Source organism: Rana temporaria, chromosome 9 (genome assembly GCF_905171775.1).
Source record: "Rana temporaria chromosome 9, aRanTem1.1, whole genome shotgun sequence".
Classification (NCBI taxonomy): Eukaryota; Metazoa; Chordata; class Amphibia; order Anura; family Ranidae; genus Rana; species Rana temporaria.
In genome coordinates, this window is record NC_053497.1 from 100,039,304 (window position 1) to 100,048,065 (window position 8,762).

Consider the following 8,762-nt stretch of genomic DNA (forward strand, 5'->3'; position numbering starts at 1 on the left):
GAGATGTTTCTTGTGTGACACATTGATAATGAGACACCTTTTTATAGGCCATCAGTTGAGACTGAACCAGCTGATATTAATTTGCACTGAGCAGGGGAAGGCTGGGTTCACACTACTACACTACTTTCATCCTACTTTGCTCTGCTACATTGGTCCTACATCCATCCTACTTTCATGAACAGGATACTACTTTGGTCCGACTTCAATGATATTCAATGGGCCTGAAGTAGGATCAATGTAGGACCAAAAGTAGTACAGGGAGTATTTTCAGAGTCGGACCGACTTGTGTAGGACACTACAAGACACTCTCATAGGGAAACATTGAACACCCAGCCAAAGGGTTGATTCTAACTACTGATTAGATTTCAGCTGGTGTCCTGGCTTTCCATGTCTTTTGGCACCTCCCTTTCTTAATGTGTTCAATACTTTGTCCCTGTGTCATTCCATTTTATTAACTTAATTTGTGAACTTTTTTGTTTTTGTTTATTTGTATGCATGGATTGTTACTGACGTGGTGAAAATTCCATGTCAATGTCACCATTTTTCTAGGTAAATATATTTCTAAAAGTGCTATGTTTAATACTTATTTTACCCACTGTATATATATATACACACTGTATATTATGACCCCAATGTACAAACTTTCCCTCACTGCCTTTGCCTGTAAAGCCTATACAAGAAATGGGGAGTGTGGTCTTCACCAGCAAAGGAAATCATAGACAACAATGAAAACACTGTCATTTTGTACTGTTCCTCACTCTATGTAAAAGCTTAGTACTTCAGTTACATTTTTTTGTTCTTGTCTGTGTTCCTTTGGAAGATTTATCCCCCACTTCCTATTGTCACTGAAAATCTCTCCAACAGGGACAAAAATATATTTGCTCTATCGAGAACAAAATATAACACTGGCTGGAGCTGGGTTTTTAAGTCCTTGGCTCCTGAGATTCGTCCAGTTCTGATGAAATAATTCCACCCAAAAGTTATTTCAGAATCAGTTATAAATGGAGCCTGCCTGGACAAGCAATCCTATTAATTTATATAGGCTTATAGGCTGTAACATTCAGCCAAGTGACTTATTTTTTCAGTCCCAATGACTATCATAATAACATTTTTAATGGCAAATAATGATTCCTAGGTTTATGATTTGAGCTTATATGTCTTTTTAGGTCTCTGGAGAAATCAGTCTGCCATGGTTTAAAACTGTGTTTCCACTCGCTACATGCACTCCTATCCTCATTTGGTTGTTCAATTTCCCTTTTTGCATAATGCAATTTAAACTGAAAATCCAACATTGGGAGTTGGACCTCCTTTTAAATGGCCTCAACAGATCTGGGGACTCAACAAATGTAAGACGTTGTTATTGAAGCAGTTTGATCTGGTGCCATATAATCACATTTTATAACAACTGTGGATCACCACAAAATAAATTATTTATCAGATAGTGTGTACTACTGTGCAAAAGTTTTAGGCAGTGTGAAAAAATTCTGTAAATTTAAGAATGCTTTTATAAATAAAAGTGTTAATAGTTTTTTATAAATTAACAAAATGGAATATACATGAAAAGAACATAAATCCAAGTGAGATTGATATTTGGTGGGACATCCATTTGCCTTCAAAACATCATTGATTCTTCTAGGTACAATTGCACACAGTTTTGAAGGAAATCCCAGACAGACTTGATGATGTTGAGATCAGGGCTCTGTGGGGTCAAACCATTACTTCCAGGACTCCTTGTTCTTCTTTACACTGAAGATAGTTTTTCATGACTTTAGCTTTATGTTTTGGGTTGTTGTCCTGCTGCAGAATACATTTGGGACTAATCACATGATAGTAAGGCATAATGGATAAGTATCTTCCTATATTTCTCATCGTTGAGAACACCATTGATCCTGACCAATAGCTAGATTCACAGTCCTCGCCGCAACTTTAAGGCGGCGTAGCGTATCGTATTTACGCTACGCCGCCTTAAGTCAGAGAGGCAAGTATTGTATTCTCAAAGTACTTGCCTCCTAACTTACGGCGGCGTATCGTAAATGCGGCTGGCGCAAGCGCGCCTAATTCAGATTCGGCTGAGGGGGCGTGTTTTATGATAATTAGGCTTGACCCGACGTGATTGACGTTTTTTTGGAACTGCGCATGCGCCGTGCGCCTACATTTCCCAGTGTGCATTGCGGCTAAGTCCGCCGCACGGGCCTATTGATTTCGACGTGGACGTAAACGACGTAAATCCCTATTCACGGAGCAAACAATGTAAAATTTTCGAATTTTGAAGCGGGAACGGCGGCCATACTTTAACATTACTATTCCAACTATTTGATGGAATAACTTTAGGCCTAATAATGCGTTACGGAAACGGCGTATCTGTACTGCGTCGGCCGGGCGTACGTTCGTGAATAAGCGTAACTAGTGATTTACTTATTCTACGCCGACCGCAATGGAAGCGCCACCTAGCGGCCAGCCTAATTATTGCACCCTAAGATAGGACGGCGCAAGCCGTCGTATCTTAGATAGGTTTAAGTGTATCTCTGTTTGAGAATACACGTAAACCTAGGTCGGCGCAGATTTCAAGTTAGGTCGGCGTATCTACTGATACGCCGACCTAACTCTACCCGAATCTAGCTACAAATCTCCAAATTTATTTGAGGAAATGCAGCCTCAAACTTGTAATAAACTTTCATCATGCTTCACAGTTGCCTGCAGACACTCATCGTTGTACCACTCTACTTCTGTGAACTGCCTCCCGCTACAGCTAAATCATCAGTCCAGAGCATCTGTGTCTTTTTTCTGCTCCCTAGCTCTTATGTTTTCATGCATAATGGAGTTGCTTAGCCTTGTTTCCAAATCAGAGGTATGGCTTTTTTTTACCACAATTTTTCCATGAAGACCACTTCTAGCCAGACTTCTCCAGACAGTGGATGGGTGTACCTGGGTCCCAAGTCTTTCTGCCAGTTCTGTGCTGTTAGCACTGCTGGATATCTTCCAATGTTGAAGGGAAGCATGACAAGTCTTTCATCTGGTGTATTAAGTTTCCTTGGCGGCCACTGCGTCTACGATCCTCAACGTTGCCCATTTATTTGTGCGTCTTTCAAAGAGTTTGAACAGCACTTCTTCAAACCCCAGACTGCTTTGAAATCTTTGCCTGGGAGAGACCTTACTGATGCAGTAGAAATACCTTGTGTCTTGTCATAGTTTTTATGACCTGTGACAAAATTGTCTTCCACAGCCTCGGCTTAGTAGCAGAGTTTGGCTGTTCCTCACACCGTTTTAAGCCTCCTGCACAGCTGTTACTGTTTCAGCTAATGACTGTTTCAAACTACACATGGAATTGATGATCATTAGCACATGCTTGACATAATTGGTTAACAATACACCTGACTCTAATGCAGCACATAGATTATGCTATTTTCTTTCCTGCAACCATTGAAAGAAATTTACTTGACTCCTCCATTAATATAGACAGTGTTGATGGGGAAATACCTTCCACAAGGTTATTATGTTCTCCCATGCTGGGAGCCGTCCCTCCTGGGAGAATACAATGACTACTTCTAGCAGCTATAGCCACTGGCTATAATCGCATGCTAACAATCTGACATGCTGGTTGTACTCAATTCAATCAATTGATCAATTTGGGTACAATTCACCTACTCATAGATGGATCGAATCGAACCAGTTCAGCAGGACCAGCTAAGATTCAATCCATCTATGGCCGACTTAATTGAACAATCCCTGTTTTTTGTGCAAGTGTATAAAGTGTGCAAGTGTATAAAGTGTGCAAGTGTAAGAATTGATGCTGGTTCGAAGCCAAAGAATAGTCGCACCTAATATTGATACGTTTAAGGCCCGGTACACACGAGCAAACATGTACGGTGAAACCGGTCCGTCGGACCGTTTTCACCGTACATGCCTGCCAGAGGGCTTCTGTACGATGGTTGTACTAACCATCGTACAGAAGTCCGCGCGTAAACACTACGCGGGGCGTGTCCGCGTCGTCGCGGCGACGTGGGCGGGCATGCCATTTAAAGGCTTCCACGCATGCGTCAAAGTCATTCGACGCATGCGAGGGACGGCGGGCGCTCGGACATGTACGGTAGGTCTGTACTGACGACCGTACATGTCCGAGCGGGCAGGATTCCAGCGGACGGTTTTAAAACACGTCCAGGAATATTTGTCTGCTGGGAAAAGGCCCGGCGGGCAAATGTTTGCTGGAATTCGGCCCGCTCGCGCCTACACACGACCGAACATGTATGCTGAAACTGGCCCGCGGACCAGTTTCAGCATACATGTTTGGTCGTGTGTACGGGGCCTTAGATTTTTCATGGTAATTCATTTAAAACTATAAAGGAAGGATGGGAGGGGGTGGGAGGCGTGGGCAGCGGGCGACGGGTACAGCATTGGGAACATGTTACACCCTAAAAATGGGTGGAACATGAACTTATTCTTTAACCACTTCAGCCCTGGACCATTTGTCAGCTTAACCACTTAAGACCCGGACCTTTAGGCAGGTAAAGGACCTGGCCAGTTTTTGTGATTCGGCACAGCGTCGCTTTAACTGCGACGCAGTTCCACAAGCGGTCGTGCAAAGTGGCTCCCAAACAAAATTGGCGTCCTATTTTTCCCAGCTCTTCGGGCTCTGAGATTTCCGTAGCCTCCGAATGCGCAAGCGCGGCGCCTGCGCAGTCGAGGTCGGAACCTATCCGATAGGGGAACCATCTCGACAAGACATCAGGCTTACAGTTAAGCAAATATTTAGCAGCTATTTCCTTAGTTTCTTATAATGTCTGGACTCTAACATAGCCCAAGGATACAAAGAAGCAGAGCAAAAACTATTTATGACTCTTGAGATCTGCTCTAAGATAACTAAGACAAAAGCACTAAGCCATTTTCCTTTTTCTGAAGATAGTGAAAATAGGAACCTTTTTCTCTACAAATGTAAAATCTTTCAAGTGATCTTTCTGGTGAATAAAAAAATGTTTGTTGTGCTAGGTAAATATCTTCACAGTGAAGAATTTACAACCCTTGGTTTAAATTACAGCGCAGACCTGAACACTTATATTGTGCAGGGACCAATGGAAGCAAAGATACACATAAGCCATATCTGAATGGCATTACAGTAGAAGGAAAGCTTAAAGTGTTACTAAACCCACAACATTAAAATCAGTCTGTATATGCAGTAAAGCACGCTTGTTATATTCACTGTTGTACCTAAAGGGTTAATCCTCTGCATTATGTAAAAAGGCTGTTTGATCCTGTCTCCTCTGATCCTCCCCATCTTCCACAGTCTCCAAATGATCTCCTGATAGAACAGAGCCTTGGGGTCAAACTGCACATGCTCAGTTTGGTCTGCCCAGACACAGGCTCAGGGGTCCTGCAGCCTCATATAACAATCAGGGGAGAATGAAAACTTCTCCTATAAGCTTTAACCAGACACTGATAGAAGTCACAAGACTGCTATATATTGCTGATGAGAAAATATATTTAGCAGTTTATATTTACTACAACTATTTTATTTCTGTGTTCTGTGGGAAAATAGATATAGTAAATGCAGGCTTCTGGGTTTAGTAACACTTGAAATTATAGACCCATGTTTAAAGGGGTTGTAATGGTTTGTTTTTTATTTTCTAAATAGGTTCCTTTAAGCTAGTGCATTGTTGGTTCACTTACCTTCTCCTTCAATTTCCCTTCTAAATGTTTTTCTTCTTTGTCTGAATTTCTCATTTCCTGTTTCTCCTCAGTAAGCTTGCCCCCATCATCCGAGTTGTTCTGGCTGGGGATTAGTCAGCCAGAGCAGCTTACTGAGGAGGAACAGGAAGTGAGAAATTCAGACAAAGAAAAAAAAAAACATTTAGAAGGCAAATCGAAGGAAAAGGTTAGTGAACCAACAATGCACTAGCTTAACCTCATTACAACCGCACGCCGTCAAATGACGGCGGGCGAAATACCATATTGTTCTGACAGGACGTCATATGACGTCCTGTCATTTAAAGCCGCTAGGGGGCGCGCACACGCACCCGTTGCGTAACTGGGAACACAATGCGCGTGCCCGGCGGCCGCGATGGCCCCCGCGATTGCCCAGTAACTGAGCAGGACCGTGGATCTCTGTGTGTAAACACAGAGATCCACGTCCTGTCAGGGAGAGGAGACCGATGCTGTGTCCCTTGTACATAGGGACACAGATCGGTCACCTCCCCCAATCAACCCCCTCCCCCTACAGTTAGAACACTCACTAGGCTACACATTTAACCCCTTCCCCGCCCCCTAGTGGTTAACCCCTTCCCTGCCAGTCACATTTATACAGTAATCAATGCATATTTATAGCACTGTTCACTGTATAAATGTGAATGGTCCCAAAAATGTGTCAAAAGTGTCCGATGTGTCCGCTATAATGTTGCAGTCCCGGAAAAAAATCGCAGATCGCCGCCATTCCTAAAAAAAAAAAAAAAAAAAAAAAATCATAATTATATCCCTTATTTTGTAGGCAATATAAATTTTGTGCAAACCAGTCACTATACGGTTATTGCGATTTTATTTATTTTTTTACCAAAAATATGTAGAATCAGTCTGGCATTGCCTGGTGTAAGGAGGGACTGCGCTGGGAATCCCTGGAGTAAGGCGGGACTGTGCTGGGAACGCCTGGTGTAAGGGGGACTCCGCTGGAAATGCCTGATGTATGGAGGGATTCCGCTGTGAATGCCTGGTGTAAGGGGGACTCCACTGGGAATGCCTGGAGTAAGGCGGGACTGTGCTGTGATTGCCTGGTGTAAGGGGGACTCCGCTGGGAATGCCTGGTCTAAGGAGGGACTCCGCTGGGAATGTCTGGTCTAAGGAGGGACTCCGCTGGGATTGCCTGGTGTAAGAAGGGACTGCGCTGGGAATGTCTGGTGTAAGGGGGACTCCACAGGGAATGCCTGGTGTAAGGAGGGACTCCGCTGGGATTGCCTGGTGTAAGGAGGGACTGCGCTGGGAATGTCTGGTGTAAGGGGGACTCCACAGGGATTGCCTGATGTAAAGAGGGACTCTTCTGGGATTGCCTGATGTAAAGAGGGACTCTTCTGGGATTGCCTGATGTAAAGAGGGACTCTTCTGGGATTGCCTGATGTAAAGAGGGACTCTTCTGGGATTGCCTGATGTAAAGACAGACTCTACTGGGATTGCCTGATGTAAAGAGGGATTCCGCTGGGTTTTCCTGGTGTATAGAGGGACTCCGCTGTGTTTGCCTGGTGTAAGGGGGACTCCGGTGGGAATGACTGGTGTAAGGAGTGACTGGGCATGTCTGGCGTAAGGGGGACTCCGCTGGGATTGCCTGGTGTAAGGAGGGACTGTGCTGGAAATGCCTGGTGTAAGGGGGACTCCGTTGGAAAGCCTGGTGTAAGGAGGGACTCTATTGGGGACATCTGATGTAAAGGGGACATCTGATGTAAAGAGGACACCTGATATAAAGAGGGCCTCCGCTGGGTTTGCCTGGTGTATGGAGTGACTCCGCAGGGGACATCTAATGTAAAGGGGACTCCGCTTGGAATGCTTGATGTAAAGAGAGACTTTACTGGGGATACCTGGTGTATGGAGGGACTCAGCTGGGGACACCTCATGGCATCTGGTGGCAAGTAACATACTCAGGGCTTCCACTGATTCTACATTATGGTGAGTTGAACTACAGTATTTTATTTTACAATATAATAATAGAAATAATGCGCTTCAATCATCCTGTCACCATAGCAAACATGGTACCGGGATGCCTGAAGTGCCAACCCCAGGAGTTTGGAGTATCTTTATCTGCTGATTATTAAACTTTATGGAATACACATATTTCTATTGTGGTGTAGCATCTGGGCCTGCTGTCCCTTCATCCCTCTTTATTTCACTCTCTTTCTCCCCTCCTTCCCTTGTTCATCTTAGACTCTAGCCCCATCCCCTTTGAGTCACGCCCATTTAAGCCACGCCCAATATTTAGCATAAACCATGCCCAATTTGCGTGGAGCATTTTTGTTTCCCCGCTACAGACAAATGCCCCGCCCCTAATTATAAGACTTCGCACACAGATAAAAAAGTGTCCCTACATTTTTTTTACAATGGGGTAGATTCAGTAAAGATTTACGCCGGCGTATCCATAGATACGCAGCGTAATTCAAAAGCTGCACCGGCGTATCTATTTTCTGTATTCAGAAAGCTAGATACGCCGACTGTAGCCTAAGATACGACTGGCATAAGTCTCTTACGCCATGGTATCTTAGGGTGCATTCTGACGCTGGCCGCTAGGTGGCGTTCCCGTAGTTGTCAGCGTAGAGTATGCAAATTGCATACTTACGCCGATTCACAAACGTACGTGCGCCCGGCGGTCGTTTTTTTAAGTCGTTTGCGTACGTCGGTTTCGTCGTAAGGCTGCTTCTGCTATTAGGAGGCGCAGCCAATGGTAAGTATGGACGTCGTTCCCGCGTCACGATTTTCAAATTTTACGTCGTTTGCGTAAGTCTTTCGTGAATGGCGCTGGACGCCATTTACGTTCACGTCAAAGCCAATGACGTCCTTGCGACGTCATTTACTGCAATGCACATCAGGAAAATTTAGGGACGGCGCATGCGCAGTACGTTCAGCGCGGGAACGCGCCTAATTTAAATGATCCACGCCCCCTATGGGATCATTTGAATTACGCGCGCTTACGCCGGCCCCTTTTATGCAACGCCGCCGCAAATTACGGAGCAAGTGCTTCGTGAATACAGCGTTGCTCCTGTAATTTACGGCGGCGTAGCGTAAAGACGAGACGCTGC